An 18,879-nucleotide genomic window follows, 5' to 3' on the forward strand; every position below is an offset into this window, starting at 1 on the left:
GACTCAAGCACGGGCGTCCCTGCTTTCCCATGGGGTCAAGTGACAAAACTTGAATCAAACAGAGGCAACAATTAAACAACCAAACTTCACAAGGGTGTGTCAGTCTGAAAACCTTCCAAGGCTTCAGCGTGATATCAAGCATGAGGCAGAAAGCAGCGAGTTGACATGCCATGCCATGTCCTGTCTTGTCTTGCTGGGATTACAAAACAGCCCCATGTCAATATTATTAGAGGTGTGAGTAGAATCAGAAGAAAGGGTCCTTCATGGGTGTCTTACTGCTGATCAGAAGATATCATCTCAGTGCTGTTCAACACACTCATAATGATCTGGAAAAGGGGGTAAACAGTGAGATGGCAAAATTTGCAGATGATACAAAACTGCTCAAGATAGTTAAGTCCCAGACAGACTGCGAAGAGCTACAAAAGGATCTCACAAAGCTGGGTGACTGGGCAAGAAAATGGAAGATGAAATTCAATGTTTATAAATGCAAAGTAATGCACATTGCAAAACATAACCCTAACTATACATATTAAATGATGGGGTCTAAATTAACTGTTACCACTCCTGAGAGAGATCTTGGAGTCACTGTCGATAGTTCTCTGAAAACATCTGCTCAATGTGCAGTCAAAAGAGCTGTCAAAAAAGTGAACAGAATGTTGGGCATCATTAACAAAGGATAGATAATAAGACAGAAAATATCCTAGTCCCGCTACATAAATCCATAGTACAGCTTGAATATTGTGTGTAGATGTGGTTGCCCCATCTGAAAAAAGATTTATTGGAATTGGAAAAGGTTCATAAAAGGGCAACAAAAATGTTTAGGGGTATGGAATGGCTGTTGTATGAGGAGAGATTAATAAAATTGGGACTTTTCCGTTTGGAAAAGAGATGACTAAGGGTGGATATGATTGAGGTCTATAAAATCATGCCTGGTGTGGAGAAAGTAAATAGGGAAGTGTTATTTATTCCTTGTCATAACACAAGAACTAGGGGTCACCAAATGAAATTAACAGGCAGCAAGTTTAAAACAAACAAAAAGAAGTATTTCTGCACAGAACGCACAGTCAACTGTGGAACTCCTTGCTGGAGGATGATGTGAAGGCCAAGACACTAACAGGGTTCAAAAAGGAACTAGGTAAGTTCATGGAGGATAGGTCCATCAATAGCTATTAGCCACGATGGGTAGGGATGAGGTCCCTAACCTCTGTTTGCCAGAAGCTGAGAATAGGCGACAGGGGATGGATCACTTGATGATTCCCTGTTCTGTTCATTCCCTCTGGGGCACCTGGCATTGGCCACTGTCAGTAGACAGGATACTGGGGTAGATGGACCTTTGGTGTGACCCAGTATGGTTATTCTTATTTTCATATCATTACGCCGAGAAAAATAGTTCCTGATAGAAAGTGGTTTAAATTAAACATACGCTGAAAAATTATAATCCTACTTTTCATTGGTGAGTGTGAACCTGTGGAACTGGGCAGCGAGGCTGCTTATGCTCCCCAGATCTGCGTCTGTCTAAAGCGAGAAGTAGCTATCATGCTCCAAAGACTGGTGCTTGTGGTTGGCTGTAGCCCAGTATGGACTCTGGGAGGGTTTTCCAGCCTTTCATGCCCATCCAAGCCGCCCTCGGCTCCCTGAGTAGCTGCTTCGCCTCTGGCTTGGTCAGGTGTTTCATGGGCATGAATTCAAACATGATCAGATGAAGCCCAGACTGGGGTGGGGAGGAACCGTACAAGAGGTGGGAACCAAACAGTGCAGGGACCTGAGGAGAAGAGAGTGGGGGGCAGCGAGGACAATCAGCACTGAGGGAGGCAAATTCCACCATTCAAGGAGAGGAAAGGAACCACCCAGCACTTAAAGGGTGAGTGGAAGCCCGGCAGCTCTGCTGACACATGAGGATTTCATGTAACCTAGCCTCTAATTGCTGCAGGAAGGGAGCTGCATTGGAGTTGGGATGTGCCCATGAGAGGATCTCCTATTCCCAGCCACTGCTTCTGCCAGTCCCTAGGGAAGCCAGCGCACAGCCCCTGCCCCCCCCCGCCTCTTTTAGGGTGACCAGATGTTCTGATTTTATAGGAACAGTCTCGATTTTTGGGTCTTTTTCTCACATAGGCACCTATTACCTCCTACCTCCTGTCCCGATTTTTGACACTTGCTATCTGGTCAGCCTAGCCTCCTTCCTCCTGCCCCATAGATGGCTCTTCCCCGCCGCCCCCCGCTTCCCTTCCTAGGGCCTGCAGGCTGCCCTCCATGTCCCTTTGGCTCCTGCCATGCTCTGGAGGAAAGAGGTGCCCTCCCTGTTGATCCCTTGTTCCCCTCCGTGGCTGTTTGCAGGGGTCAGAGAGGGAGAGCCTGTTGCTGCTGCTCCTTTTCCCTACCTCATTCTAGAACTAAGGGCCGAGGGAGGGCTTTGGGCCCCACCATTTCTCCTGCATCACCGCGCCCTGCCACCGTTTTCTCCCCTCCCCCTCTGCCCATCACCCTGGTTTCCTTCCTGCCACTCTCCTCCCAGCCTCCTTCCTTCCTACTGCCTGCCTCCACCCTCGGCCCATGCCCAGAGATCTCCCATCTGATTCCTTCCATCACTCCGTCCCCAGAGACTTTACACCTGCTCTGAGCACTGACCCCCTCACCCACATACATTCCTTCCTGAGCCCGGCTTCCCCGCTTTTCCTAGCTCCCCAAGCTTCCAGTTGGGGTGTATTGACCACTGGGTTAAAATGAGAAGCTACCACTTTAGGTGTAAGAGGTTTCCTGCTCATGCTTGTAGGCTAGGGGGCCCTGCAGGGAAGCACTGGGTCTAACAGCCAGCTTGCAAAGGGCCAGATTAGTGCCTCGCTATCTTATGGAGCAGCCTGCTTCATCTCTCTCTGTTTGTTTGTTTGTCTTCGGTTCTTGCATGTTAGGGCTTTGGATTCTAAGAAATAAAGTCGTCTTGCACTGAAACAGTCCAGCAAGGGGATTTTGTAGTTTTTAATCTAACTTCTCTACGGGTATGTCTGCACACAACACAAGAGAGTCCCCTTCTTTCTGACAGTAGTAGAGGAGGCCCTGAGATATAAATCTTGGTATCAGAGGCCTGGTATGAGGCCTAAGGCCTGAACTAAAGTAATGGTCAAGACTTTGCGAACATAAAGCAAAGTGAAGCTGTGAGCCAGAGGCAGGCCCTGCTCGCAGAAGCTGGCAAGGAACGGGCTGATGCTGCAAAAAGAGACATATCTAAAAAGTACTGGACACCAGATAGCAGAACATTCGCATACTTGTACACTCCACACAGATAACAAGGAACAGGCTGACCCATCCCAATGACAGGGGCAAAAGGGTACTATGATGGATAGAGTTGTTTTGTTCAAACCAACATGTACAAGGTGAGAGGCGGCACCTTGCTATGTAGAGGGGTTGAATCTCCATACATCAGGAGTGATGTGTAGCTTGTTTGTACCTGTGTATAAGAATGCATCCCTGGGGCAGTGTCTTTGTCCAGCCTAGGGGGCAGTGGAAAGTCCCGCCTCTGACTAAGCTAAGTCCATTGCCAGAGGGCACATATTCGTAGTATGTCCTGTAGAGTAAAGTCTAGAGGGAACTATCATTGTGCTTCATTTGACAATAAACCTGGCCGACGTCCCATTGTACCTTACTAGAGTCTGTGGTCACTGGGGGTTCTCTCGGGGTCTGCTGTGTCAGCGATCTGTGCTGAGACAGGGCAGCACACAGAGGGAACACACGCACACAGCCGATTGATATCAGCATTGAACAGAACAGAGCACCACACCTGGAGCGTCTGACAACACTGACAATGGCCTGAAATCTGCCACTGTTTGCCCTCTGAGTGAATCAAAACCCTGGGGATAACTCACATCCCCTATCTGATCAGTTTAGTTGTCCCATCCGTAACAAACATAGAGAGTGTGAGCTAAGTTCCCATTCCACCTAAAATCCCTTCCAGGATTTTAAGAGACAAACAGGCTCCCCTCTGCCATGAATGTAGTGATCAGCCTTCAGAATTACTCTGCAGAAGGGTGGCACTGTCAACATGAGAACTAGCCGTGCAAGCAGGTCCCTGGCTGCAAGGCACAAACAACCACAGGCAGGGCATGGGAGCTGCCAAAGGAATGTGTGAGAAAGCTCTGGACCTTGGCTGATATTTGTCTGGATTGCAAAGATGCCCTAATCAGATCAAAGCCCCGTTGTCCAGAGGCTTTACTGACACACAGTAACAGGGAGCCACCTTGTCCTGAAGACTGGAAAGAGAAACTAATTCCCGACTGCATCTGAGTGCAGGAAACAAAACTTTAACTTCAGTACAGAACTGAAATTGATTCTCCTGCCAGCTAATCAGAGAAATGAAATTTACTGCTAGCAATGAAATCAAACTGACAAAACACAGAGCACAGCCAAAGGAAAATAAAACACAGAGGAGGGGAAGCAAAGATTTTTATTTTCTTTAAGCTCCACACAGTTGTAGGGGGCAAAGGTGTTGCAAAATTTATAAAAAAAAAAAACTTAAACAAAACCTAACTAAATAGAGGCTTTATAGAATCATAGAATCATATACTATCAGGGTTGGAAGGGACCTCAGGAGGTATCTAGTCCAACCCCCTGCTCAAAACAGGACCAATTTCCAACTAAATCACCCCAGCCAGGGCTTTGTCAAGCCTGACCTTAAAAACCTCTAAGGATGGAGATTCCACCACCTCCCTTGGTAATCCATTCCAGTGCTTCACTACCCTCCTAGTGAAATAGTGTTTCCTAATATCCAACCTAAACCTCCCACACTGCAACTTGAGACCATTACTCCTTGTTCTGTCATCAGGTACCACTGAGAACAGTCTAGATCCATCATCTTTGGAACCCCCTTTCAGGTAGTTGAAAGCAGCTATCAAATCCCACCTCATTCTTCTCTTCTGCAGACTAAACAATCCCAGTTCCCTCAGCCTCTCCTCCGCTGACTCTTTCCAATTTTTCCAAATCCTACTTGTAGTGTGGAGCCCAAAACTGGACACAAAACTATTCCAGAGCATAACTACCTTTAGAATGTCCTACTCCTAGTGGACATGGGGATCAACTCTTCACCATCCTCTTTCTAACAGCCTTTTACAATTGGAAGACTATCATTCCTCCCGACATGCACACTCACTTTAACTCTCATTATTGAGTCTTATACATTGGAAGGCTGTCCACAGAGCTTCTGTTACTGGGGTGAAGAAGCCTATATCTTCAGGCATCTAACTTCAAGCAATAATGCTGGATTACTGCTCATGAATACCAGGCAGATTTTTCAAAAGAGCTCAGTACACACTGAAACCTGGCATTGCTCGCTTTCTTGCCTTCGGAGTACGAATGAACGGCCCAGATACAAAATCCAGCCCCTTGAATGCAGCATATGAAAGGAAGCTCAGATCTATCTTGTGCCCTTAATTATATCCTGAAACTCCATTTCACCCTGTGAATCCGAGTACTATATTTAATAAGATTTATATTTGAAGGACCAATACATTTTTTTTTCATTTATATTTTTATTAATTTTCCAAATACACCAAAATATCAAATTCATCATCATACGCAAAGTAAATAAACAGGGGTAGGACAAGGGGAGGGGAGGGAAGCGACATATTTAGCTTCAGGGCCTATATTAATCAGAGAGCTCTAAAGAATTACTTTGAATTTTTCAGGATTTCCCTTTCTGAACAACGCCAGTTGTTCATTAGCGCCGAGGGCAGCCATATCGCTGAGCCAGGCATCAGTACCTGGGGAGAATCGACTTTTCCATTTTTGCAGAATTAATTTTTTAGTGAGCACAATTTTATTTAAATTACCCTTTCTCATCATTCCATAGATCCCACGGCTGGGAGGTACCATTGGGACTACAGTCTGTGGATGTTTTAATCCAGCCCTCAAGCTACCCCCAGGTGCTCTAGTCGGGGAGCGGGGTCGGGGACTTGGCTTCCTCCACTCTGCTTGTGCAGCAGCTTCGCTTGGCTCCCAGAAGCAGGGTCAGCCAGGGGGCTACACACGCTGCCCCTGTCCCAAATGCGGGCTCTGCAGCTCCCATTGGCCAGGAACTGCTGCCAATGGGAGCTGCAGGGGTGGTGTGCTGAGCGATGGGCTGCTGTTTCCAGGAGCAGCTTCAAGTCAGCACAACCCGGATCCTGCACGCCTGAGCCCCCCCTCAATGCCCCAATTCCCTGGCCCAGACCTGATCACCCTCCAAACCCTTTGATCCCAGCCTGGAGCACCCTCCTGCACCCCAAACCCCTCCTTCCCAGCCCCACCCCAGAGTCCCCACCCCCAGCCGGAGCCCTCATCCCCCTCGTGCATCCCAATCCCCTGCCCCAGCCAAGAGCCCCCTCCTGCCCTCCGAACCCTTCCATCCCAGCCTGGAGCACCACCCTGCACCCCAAACTCCTCATCCCCAGCCCCACCACAGAGCCCGCACCCCTAGCCAAAGCCCTCATCCCCCTCCCCCGTGCACCCCAATCCCCTGCCCCAGCTGGCCCTCCATATAATTTCCATACCAAGATGTGGCCCTCAGGCCAAAATGTTTGCCCACCCCTGCACTGGGATCATCTTGTCTTTAACAAAGCAGAGCTGATAGCACAAAAAATTGCCCAGCCCTTTTCATTCTAATCTGGCAATGAATTCCCCTTGGATCCGATTTGTGACCTGTTGGTGTTTGCTTTTCGTTCACGTTTCGAGCTTGAGGGCAGGGTCTGTCTCTTTGCTGCATGCTTGTGTAGCACCTAGCCCATCGAGGGCCAGATCCCTGTGTCAAAGCTCCAGGTGCTACCATAATGCAAATAATCATGGAATGGTAGGACTGGAAGGGACCTCAGGAGGTCATCTAGTCCAGTCCCCTGCACTCAAGGCAGGACTAGGTACTATCTAGAGCTAGACCATCCCTAGCAGGTGTTTGTCCAACCTGCTCTTAAAAATCCCCAATGATGGAGATTCCACAACCACCCTAGGCAATTTATTCCAGTGCTTAATCACTCTGACAGTTACGAAGTTTTTTCTAATGTCCAACCTAAATCTCTCTTGCTGCAGTTTAAGCCCATTGCTTCTTGTCCTATCCTCAGAGGTTAAGAACAATTTTTTTCTCTCCTCCTTGTAACAATCTTTTATGTACTTGAAAACTGTTATCATGTCCCTCTCAGTCTTCTCTACGCTAAACAAACCCAGTTTTTTTCAATCTTCCCTGATAAGTCATGTTGCTTTTCTCTGGACTTTCCCCAGTTTCTACACATCTTTCCTGAAATGTGGCGCCCAGAACTGGACACAAGACTCCAGTTGAGGCTATATCAGCATGGAGTAGAGCGGAAGAATGACTTCTCGTGTCCTGCTTACAACACTCCTGCTAATACATCCCAGAATGATGTTCAATTTGTTTGAAACAATGTTACACTGTTGCCACATATTGAGCTTGTGATCCACTATGACCCCCAGACCCCTTTCCGCAGCGCTTCTTCCTAGGCAGTCATTTCCCATTTTGTATGTGTGCAATTGATTGTTCCTCCCCAAGTGGAGCACTTTGCATTTGTCCGTATTGAATTTCATCTTATTTTCTTCAGACCATTTCTCCAGTTTGTCCACATATGAATAATACCAGCATAAAGGCTCGCTAAAATCAAAATTTTAGCTTTGCCAAAAGCCTGCCCCACCTTCCCAGAAATATTCAGTGTAGCCAATACAATTTAATTATGAGTTTTGCAATGGTTGGTACTTTTATTCAAGCCCCAGCTCCTGGAGGCATGTGATTGTGGGACAATCTCAGCTTTGATCTGGAAAAAAGTAAGTTTTTCACTCTCATCATTATGGAGAAAAGCTTGAAATGGTGATTCCCTAATGTCTCAAAAAATGGAGGTCAAATGAAAACATCCCAGCATTTATTATTTGTACAATCTCATGATTTTTAAGCCAGTCTCAAGATTTGCTAGGGTGTTTGACTCATGATGTTTTTGAATGCTTGGGGTTGGCAGCACAGCTGAAACCTGTGCTATGGGATGAGACATGGTAGATGAATTTTCAGGAGGGACAGTTGGCTTTATAATGAGAAGCTAGCTTCAACCTTTACTGTGAAGAAGTTGTGATAGTTCATCTAACTACGCTGTTCAGTTTCCAGTCTCTGTGGCTGATTTTTATGAGCATGGGCTGTAATAATTACGGCCTTGTCCCTAGATGAGAGTGGGTGAAACTCACATCTGGCCATATGCCCTCTATGACTATTCATGCCTCCCCCACCCCACCCATGACTCATGTTGGAATAACAAGTCAGAACCTGGTTGTAAATGGGGAGGGAGCTGAATGTTCCTGGTGGAACCTGGGACCAGCCCTGTTTGCATCCAGAAACCTGTCACACGTGCAGCAATAGACCTCCCAAGATCAGAGCAATAGCATGAACAAAGCCCTCAGGAGGAGAGGAAGGGTAATGAAATCTCAATCCTGACGTGTGGATCAAACATCCTCACAAGACATGGGTGTTACTTTGGTCTGGTTGCATAGGACTTTTTGTTCTTCAATGCACAAGCCCATAAGGTGTGGAAGAGGTGGTCACTCCAGTAACTGCTAGGCTGAAAGCATCCCAGCCCCACCGAATAATTTCCGATGGGTGTTCCTAGGCAGTGAATTTCCCGCAAGTTGGCACAGTTAATGAATGAAGGAGGAGCTCAGAAAGCACAATGGGACTTGGCACTGAGCTGACTTTAAGGCCAGAAGGGACCATCATGATCATCTAGTCTGACCTCCTGCACATCACAGGTCACAGAATCTCACCCACCCACTCCTGTAATAGACCCTTAACCTCTGGTTGAGTTACTGACACCCTCAACTCTTGATTTAAAGACTTTAAGTTACAGAGAATTCACCAGCAACCACACACTGCACCATAGTAACTCTAACTCAGGAACCAATCCATGCAACAAACCTCGAGGCCAACTCTGCTCGCATATCTACATCAGCGACACCATCACAGGACCTAACCAGATCAGCCACAACAACACCAGATCATTCACCTGCACGTTCTCCAATGTAATATACACCATCATATGCCAGCAATGCCCCTCTGCTATGTACGTCGGTTAGCCTGCATAGTCCCTACATAAAAGGATAAATGGACACAAGTCAGATATTAGGAATGGAAATATACAAAAACCTGTAGGAGAACACTTCAATCTCCCTGGCCACACAATAGCAGATTTAAAGGTACCTATCCTGCAGCAAAAAAACTTGAGGACCAGACTTCAAAGAGAAACTTCTGAGCTTCAGTTCATTTGCAAATTTCACAACATCAGCTCAGGATTAAACAAAGACTGTGAATGGCTAGCCAACTACAAAAGCAGTTTCTCCTCCCTTGGTGGTCACACCCCAACTGCTAGAAGAGGGCCTCATCCTCCCTAATTGAACTAACCTCATTATCTCTAGCCTGATTCTTGTCTGCATATTTATACCTGCCTCAGGAAATTTCCACTACATGCATCTGATGAAGTGGGTATTCACCCACGAAAGCTCATGCTCCAATACCTCTGTTAGTCTATAAGGTGCCACAGGACTCTTTGTTGCTTTTTAGAGAATTCACCATTTACTCCAGTTCAAACCAGCAAGTGACCCGTGACCCATGTTGCAGAAGAAGCAAAAAAAACCCAGGGTCTCTGCCAACCTAATCTAGGGAAAATTTCCTTCCTTACCTCAAATATGGTGATCAGTTTGACCCTGAGCATGTGGGTGAGACCCACCAGCCAGACACCTGGGAAATAATTATCTGTAGTAACTCAGAGCCCTTCCCATCTAGTGTCCTGTCACTGGCCATCGGGGATATTTGCTAATAGCAGATGTGGATATGCCATTGTAGACAACCTCACCCTACTATTCCCTCTCCCCTCCTCAAGGACAATGCAGCCATTAAACAATGCTGGAAGGAGCACTTTGAGATCCTACTAAACTGTGAATCCACAGTCTCTGAAAACACCAAGTCTACTCCACAACGCTCAGCAATAGAACACCATGCTGATCCCCCATTTTCTGAGGAAGTCTGGCATGCCATCGCCCAGACAAAATAATTACAAGCCACCAGGCCCAGACGGCATCCCAGCTGAGGTTTTTAAAGCTGGTGGAACAATGCTCCAGCACAAACTTTGCCAACTCCTCGACAAAATCTGGATCTGTGAAGAAATTCAGCCTGACTTTAATAATGCCAACATTGTTACAATATTCAAGAACGGGGACAAATCTTTATGCAGGGACTACAGAGGTATTGCTTTCCTCTCCATCACAGGGAAGATCCTTGCTCAAATCCTACTAAACTGCCCTTTTCCCCCTTGCCGAGGAACTTCTCCCCGATCACAGTGTGGTTCCAGGCCATCCCGAGGCACAACTGACATGATGTTCATGGCGCAACAGTTTCAGGAGAAGTGCAGATAGCAATACCAGGAACTGTTCATGGCATTCATCGATCTAACCAAGGGCTTTGACTCTATAAATCATGATGCTCTATGGAAGGTCCTGTGAGGTTTGGCTGTCCACAGAAATTCATTTCCATCATCAGACTGCTTCATGATGGGACGACTGCCACCATTCTGTGCAACGGCTCAGAGACCAAACCACTCATCATTCGCACCAGCGTCAAGCATGGCTGTGTCATTGCTCCAACACTCTTCTCCATTTACCTGTCCATGATTCTGATTCTCATCTGTGACTGCCTTCCTGATGGAATCAGGATTGAGTATCATGTGGATGGTCAACTCCTCAATCTCTGATGTCCTCAAACAAAATCTAAGATCACGAGAACTGGCATCACTGATCTTCAGCATGCAGATGACTGCATCATTCTTGCACACACAGAGACCGACCTGCAAAGTACCCTAAATCTTTCTGCAGATGCCTAGCACTGCCAGGGTCTCTCTCTCAACATCGGGAAAACCTAGGTACTCTACCAGCCCTCATCTGCACAAACTATTCTTCGTACTCCACAAACCACCATCAGTGGAGAACCCCTGGAAAATGTAGACCATTTTCCCTACCTTGGCAGCCACCTCTCCCAAACAGCCAGCACTGACACAGAAATTGATTACAGGATCTGCTGCACCAGCACATTGTTTGGAAGATTATTCAAATGAGTCTTCAGTGATAGGGATCTGAAAACAGGCAGCCTGATCTTGGTATACAAGACAGTTGTCATCCCCACCCTTCTCTGTGGGCGTGAGACCTGGGTAACCTACAGACATCGCAAGCAGCTGGAGTGGTTCCAGCAGCGCTGCCTCGGGAGGATTCTCAGGGTCAGCTGGGAAGACTGACACACTAACATCAGCGTTCTCTCTGCAGCCAACATCAGCAGCATAGAAGCACAGGACATGAAACACCAACTCTGCTGGGCTGGCCACTGTGTTCATAGGCCTGACACTCGCCTCCCAAAGCAAGTTCTCTTCCCTCAGTTAAGTCAGGGAAAAAGGGCTTGCAGAGGGCAGTGGAAGCGTTTCAAAGATACATCTTAAAGTACATCTTAAAAAGGGAGGCATCAACCCAACAGACTGGGAGGAGTTGGACCTGAACAGAACACAGTGGCACCACACCATACACCAAGCCACAGCTCACTTTGAGTAGAACAGACATGCTCATGAGACAGAGAAGCCACAAAGGAGGAAAGAAAGTGCCCAACAGTCCAGTCAACAACTATGTCTCCTCCAAGATTACACTTGTCATTTCTGTGGGAAAATCTGCAGGGCACGAATTGAGCTCCTCAGCCACTTAAAAACCTACCAATGAAACCGCTTGGCAGACATCATCCTCTCACCGGGGGACAGGCAAAGACTATTCCCTCCACAAACCTATCCAGCTCTGCCTTGAAGACAGTTAGGTTTTTTGGCCTCACTGCTCCCCTTGGAAGGCTGTTCCAGAACTTCACTCCTCTGATGGTTAGAAACCTTCATCTAATTTTAAACCGAAACTTGTTGCTGGCCAGTTTATATCTATTTGTTCTTGTACCAACACGGGCCCTTAACTTAAATAATTCCTGCACCTCCCTGGTATGTCCCTCTGATGTATTTGTATAGAGCAATCTTATCTCTCCTCAGCTTTCCTTGTGTTGGGCTAAACAAGCCAAGCTCCTTACATCTCCTCTGATAAGGCAGGTTCTCCATTCCTCGGATCATCCTAGTAGCCCTTCTCTGCACTTGTTCCAGTTTGAATTCATCTTTCTTAAATATGGGAAACCAGAACTGCACACAGTGTTCCAGATGAGGTCTCACCAGCGCCTTGTATAATGGCAACAACACTTCCCTGTCTCTACTGGAAATTCCTTGCCTGATGCATACCAGGATTGCATTAGCTTTTTACATGGCTGCATCACATTGGCAGCTCTTTATATCCTGTGATTGACCAATATGCCCAGGTCTTTTTCCTCCTCTGTCACTTTCAACTGATACTTCCCCAGACAGCTGCAGCGGCACAGGAGCCAGCCAACAGAGCTGCTAACAGGGGCGTTTCAGTGGGAGTTTCCAGGGGGAGGTTACAGGGGGAGGTTACAGGGGAGACCAAGGCAGAGGAACCAGGAAGGCAGACTAGGGAAGAGGCAGGGGTCTGCCAGCAGCCCAGTGCTTGTTGGTGGCCTGCGGTGCGGTGTGAGGTGTGGATTGCCAGGCACAGAGTTGGAGTGCTACGATGGAGGCGGAGGTAGCAGGTGCAGACACACTGAGGATGACCGGATGCGGTAGCTGCGGCATGTACATGGTCCTAGAGGGAGCACCTGAAAGGAGTTTCATCTGCATGAAGTGCCGCCTGATAGAGCTGCTGGAGGAGAAGGTAAGGGGACTGGAGATGCAGGTGGAAACTCTGGCTGAGTTTAGAAGGGGATTTGAGCAGATGATGGAACACAGACATGATGAGGCACAGGGGACAAGCTCAGATGAGCGGATAGAAGCAGGACCAAAGGACTCTGAGGAGGGGCTGCTGGGTGAGGAAAGTGGACGGTGGAAGCATGTGACTAGGAGAACCAGGCAGAGGAAAAGACGGGCCAGCGATGGAGAAATAGAACTCAGGAACAGGGTTTGCTGAGTTGGGAAATGAAGATGGAGCACAGCAGGCTGCTGAAGGAGAGAGGGCAAGGAAAAAGAGATGAGCAGCTAGTCCTGCAGAGGGAGGGGAGGAGTCAATGGAGGCGACACCAAGTATGAGCCCTAGGAGGATTGTAAGGGCGAATACAAATCGAGAGGACTTGCGGCCAGCTGGTGTGGGGGATAGACCGGAGAATCACACTGTCGCCAGGAAAAGGCAAGTCTACGTGATTGGAGACTCTTTACTGAGAAGAATAGACAGGTCTGTAACTAGACCTGATCAGAAGAACAGAAGGGTGTGCTGTCTGCCAGGGGCTAAGATACAGGATGTGGACCTGAGGCTGAATAGGATCCTAGTGGGAGCGGGAAAGAATCCGTTGATTATCCTTCATGTGGGAATGAATGATACGGCTAGTTACTCGCTGGACAGTATCAAGGAGGACTATGCCAGACTGGGGAAGATGCTCAAAGAAATCGAGGCTCAGGTGATCTTCAGTGGGATTCTGCCAGTTCCTAGAGCAGGGCGACGAAGGAGTGACAAGATTATGGCGATCAACAGATGGCTCAGGCATTGGTGTTATAAGGAGGGCTTTGGGATGTACGGTCATTGGGAAGCGTTTACGGATAGATAACTGTTCGCTCAGGATGGACTTCATCTAAGTAAGGAGGGAAATAGAATTCTAGGATGGAGGCTAGCCGACCTCATCAAGAGAGCTTTAAACTAGGAAGTTGGGGGAGATGGTTGGGAGATGTTCAGGAGATCTCCACGCCGGAATATAACCTGGAGAGGGAAGTAAACAAAGTGAGAGGGGATACCCTTGCGGACCAAAGAATTGATCCAAGGAGGAATAGTGGAGTAGAAACCAGATTAACGGGTGATGCTGGTGGTAGAAGGTCTGTGCATGACGGAGGAAAGAATGTCACTGACGCCAAACGCCAAAAATTAAAATGTCTGTAAACTAATGCAAGGAGCCTAGGTAACAAGATGGAGGAACTGGACTACTGGTGCAGGAAGTGAAACCGGATATTATAGGGATAACAGAAACCTGGTGGAATAGTACTCATGACTGGAGTACAGGTATTGAAGGCTATGTGCTGTTTAGAAAAGACAGGAAGAAAGGCAAAGGTGGTGGAGTAGCCTTGTACATCAATGATGAGATTAACTGTAATGAAATAAGAAGCGATGGAATGGATAAGACAGAGTCTGTCTGGGCAAAAATCACACTGGGTAAAAAAGCAGCTAGAGCTTCCCCTGAGATAGTGCTTGGGGTGTGCTACAGACCACCGGGATCTGATTTGGATATGGATAGAGACCTCTTTAATGTCTTTAATGAAGTAAACACAAAGGGGAAATGTGTGATTATGGGAGACTTCTACTTCCCGGATATAGACTGGAGGACGAGTGCTTGCAAGAATAATAGGGGTCAGATTTTTCTGGATGTGATAGTGGATGGATTTCTTCATCAAGTAGTTGAAGTACCTACGAGAGGGGATGCCATTTTAGATTTGGTTTTGGTGAGCAGTGAGGACCTCGTAGAAGAAATGGTGATAGGGGACAACCTTGGTTCGAGTGATCATGAGCTGATTCAGTTCAAACTAGATGGAAGGATAAACGAATGTAGATCTGGGATTAGGGTTTTCGACTTCTCGAGGGCTAACTTTAAAGAGTTAAGGAAATTAGTTAGGGAAGTGGATTGGACGGAGGAACTTGTGGATTTAAATGCAGAGAGGCCTGGAATTACTTTAAGTCGCAGCTGCGGAAATTGTCGGAGGCCTGCATCCCAAGAAAGGGGAAAAAAAACATGGGCAGGAGTTGTAGGCCAAGCTGGATGAGCAAGCAACTTAGAGAGGGGATTAGGAAAAAGCAGAAAGCTTACAGGGAGTGGAAGAAAGGCGGGATTAGCAAGGGAAGCTACCTTGGTGAGGTCAGAACATGTAGGGATAACGTGAGGAAGGCTAAAAGCCGCATTGAACCGGACCTTGCGAAGGGAATCAAAACCAATAGTAAAAGGTTCTACAGCCACAGAAATAAGAAGAAAACAAAGAAAGAAGAAGTGGGGCCGCTATACACTGAGGATGGAATGGAGGTTAAGGATAACCTAGGCATGGCCCAATATCTAAATAAGTACTTTGCCTCAGTTTTTAATAAGACTAGTGAGGAGTTTAGCGATGATGGAGGGACGATAAACAGGAATGTGGATATTACCACAACTGAGGTAGAGGCCAAACTTGAACAGCTTAATGGGACAAAATCGGAGGGCCCGGACAATCTTCATCCGAGGATATTAAAGGAACTGGTGAGTGAAATTGTGAGCCCGTTAGCGAGAATTTTTAAGCAATCGATAAACTCGGGGGTTGTGCCGTACGACTGGAGAATTGCTAACGTAGTTCCTATTTTTAAGAAAGGGAATAAAAGTGATCCAGTTAATTATAGGCCTATTAGCTTGACGTCTGTAGTATGTAAAGTCTTGGAAAAAATTTTAAGGGAGAAAGTAGTTAAGGACATAGAGGTCAATGGTAATTGGGACGAATTGCAACATGGATTTACTAAAGGTAGATCGTGCCAAACCAATCTGATCTCCTTCTTTGAGAAGGTGACAGATTACTTAGATAAAGGAAATGCGGTAGATCTAATTTACCTCGATTTCAGTAAGGCGTTTGACACGGTTCCACATGGGGAACTGTTAGTTAAATTGGAAAAGATGGGGATCAATATGAAAGTTGTAAGGTGGATAAGGAACTGGTTAAAGGGGAGACTCCAGCGGGTCGTACTGAAGGGTGAACTGTCAGGCTGGAAGGAGGTTACTAGTGGAGTCCCTCAAGGATCGGTTTTGGGATCGATCTTATTTAACCTTTTTATTACTGACCTTGGCACAAAGAGCGGGAATGTGCTAATAAAGTTTGCGGATGACACAAAGTTGGAGGGTATTGCTAACACGGAGAAGGACAGGGATACTATTCAGGAACATCTGGACCACCTTGTAAACTGGAGTAATAGTAATAGGATGAAATACAATAGTGAAAAGTGCAAGGTCATGCACTTAGGGATTAATAATAAGAATTTTAGATATACGTTGGGGATGCATCAGTTGGAAGCGACAGAAGAGGAGAAGGACCTTGGGGTATTGGTTGATAGCAGGATGACTATGAGCCGCCAATGTGATACGGCTGTTAAAAAAGCAAATGCGATTTTAGGATGCATCAGGCGAGGTATTTCCAGCAAGGATAAGGAGGTGTTAGTACCGTTATATAAGGTGCTGGTGAGACCTCATCTGGAATATTGTGTGCAGTTCTGGTGTCCCATGTTCAAGAAGGATGAATTCAAACTGGAACAGGTCCAGAGACGGGCTACTAGGATGATCCGAGGAATGGAAAACCTGCCTTATGAAAGGAGACTCAAAGAGCTTGGCTTGTTTAGCCTGGCCAAAAGAAGGCTGAGGGGGGATATGCTTGCTCTATATAAATATATCAGGGGGGTTAACGTTAGGGAGGGAGAGGAATTATTTAAGTTTAGTACTAATGTAGGCACGAGGACGAATGGGTACAAACTGGATATTAGGAAGTTTAGACTTGAAATTAGACGAAGGTTTCTAACCATTAGGGGAGTGAAGTTCTGGAACAGCCTTCTGAGGGAAGTAGTGGGGGCAAAAGACTTAACTGGCTTTAAGACTAAGCTTGATAAGTATCTGGAGGGGATGTTATGATAGGATAGTTTAATTTGGGCAATTGATCTTGGATTATCACTAGATAAGTCTGCTCAATGGTCTGCGGGAGATGTTGGATGGGATGGGAACTGAGTTACTGCAGAGAATTCCTTCTTGGGTGCTGGCTGGTGAGTCTTGCCCACATGCTCAGGGTTTAACTGATCGCCATATTTGGGGTTGAGAAGGAATTTTCCTCCAGGGCGGATTGGCAGGGGCCCTGGAGGTTTTTCACCTTCCCCTGTAGCGTGGGGCATGGGTCGCTTGCTGGTGGATTCTCTGCAGTTTGAGGTCTTCAAACCAATTTTGAGGATTTCAATAACTCAGTCCTGGGTTAGGGGTTGTTATAAAAGTGGACGGGTAGGGTTCTGTGGCCTGCCTTGTGCAGGAGGTCAGACTAGATGATCATATTGGTCCCTTCTGACCTATGAGTCTATAGCAAAAAAAAAGTTGTTAGTTCCGAAGTGCTCCATCTTGCACTTTGTACTATTAAATTTCATCCCTTTTCTATTACTCCATCTTTCAATGTTGTCCAAATCTTCTTGCATGATATTCCGGACCTGTTATGTATTGTTAACTTTGTGTCATCTGCAAATTTTATTTGCACACTTCCACTCTTTGTGCCAAGATCATCAATCAAAATGTTAATTAAGATTGGTCCCAAGATCTACTGCATTTCCTTTGTCTAGAAAATTGGCTATTTGCTCAAAGAAAAAGATCAGGTTGGTCTGGCACGATGTATTGTTTGTAAAACCATGTTGTATTTCATCCCAGTTACCATTTAGCTCTGTGTCTTTAATTACTCTCTCTTTTTACAATTTGTTCTAAGACCTTGCTTACAATTGAGGTCAAACTAATGGGCCTGTAGTTTCTTGGGTCACTTTTTTCTCCTTAAATATAGATGCTGTATGTGCAATTCTCCAGTTATTGGGTACAACCCCCAAGTTTATGGATTCATTAAAAATCCTTGCTATTGGGCTTGCAATTTCATGTAGCCATTCCTTTAATATTCTTGGATGGAGATTATCCAGTCCCCTTGATTTGGTCTCATTAAAACTGTCTGAGTTTGGCTTCCATCTTGGATGTGATGATTTCAACTTCCATACCCGTGTTCCTGTTAGCCACCCTGCCACAGCCCCAGTCTTCTCATTAGCCTTATTAAAAACTGAGGCAAAGTATTCATTTACGTGTTGGGCCATACCTGGACTATATTTCATCTCCACCCTTGTCCTCAGTATTTAATGATCCCACTTCTTCTTTCCCTGTTTTCTTTTATTTATGTGGCCAAAGAACCTTCTACTATTGGTTTTAATTTCCTTTGCAAGGTCCAGCTCTGCTTGGCTTCTGGCAGTTCTCACTCTTCCCCTACACTTTCTGACATCCAAGAGGTCATTTTTTTCTGCAGATCCAACCTTCTCCCATTCCTTGTAGGCTTTTCTTTCTCTTAATAGCCTGTTTGAGCTGCTTGTTCATCTTGTTTGGTCTGCAACTCTTCCCTGGAGTGTTTTCCTTTGCTTGGGATCTGGAGTCCAGTTAATGTCTGTAATTTTGACAAAGTAATTCCAAATCTCCTCCACTTTCAGATCCTTGACTTCTTCAGTCCAGTCAACTTCCCCTAGCTAATTTTTTAAGAAGGCCCTTTGGAAATTAAGGACCCTATTTTGTGACCTGTTTTTGATTATCTTTCCATTTAGTTTAAACTGAATTAGCTCATGATCACTTGAACCAAGGGTGATCTCTACAGCCAGTTATTCTATGAGGTCCACGCTACTTGCCAATACTAAATCTAAAATAGCATTCCCTCTTGTTGATTCAATGACTATTTAGTGAAGAAATCTGTCAGCAATCACATCCAGGTGTATCTGGGCCCTACCATTATTAGTAGCACTTGTCCTCCAGTCTCTAGCTGGGAAATTAAGGGCTCCCATAAACACACAATTCCCAGCAGTATTTATTTCATTAAAAATAGCCATATCGGCTCTTGGTGGTCTGTAGCAAACCCCAAGTGGAGCTGCTGTTACCATTCTTCCCCAAACCGATTCCATTTTATCCATTCCATCACTTTTAATTTCTTTAATTTACCTGATCATTAATGTACCTTGCTACTTCACTGCCCTTTACCTTTCCTTCTGTCTTTT

This window comes from Gopherus evgoodei, chromosome 2, assembly GCF_007399415.2.
Source record: "Gopherus evgoodei ecotype Sinaloan lineage chromosome 2, rGopEvg1_v1.p, whole genome shotgun sequence".
In the NCBI taxonomy this organism is placed as follows: domain Eukaryota; kingdom Metazoa; phylum Chordata; order Testudines; family Testudinidae; genus Gopherus; species Gopherus evgoodei.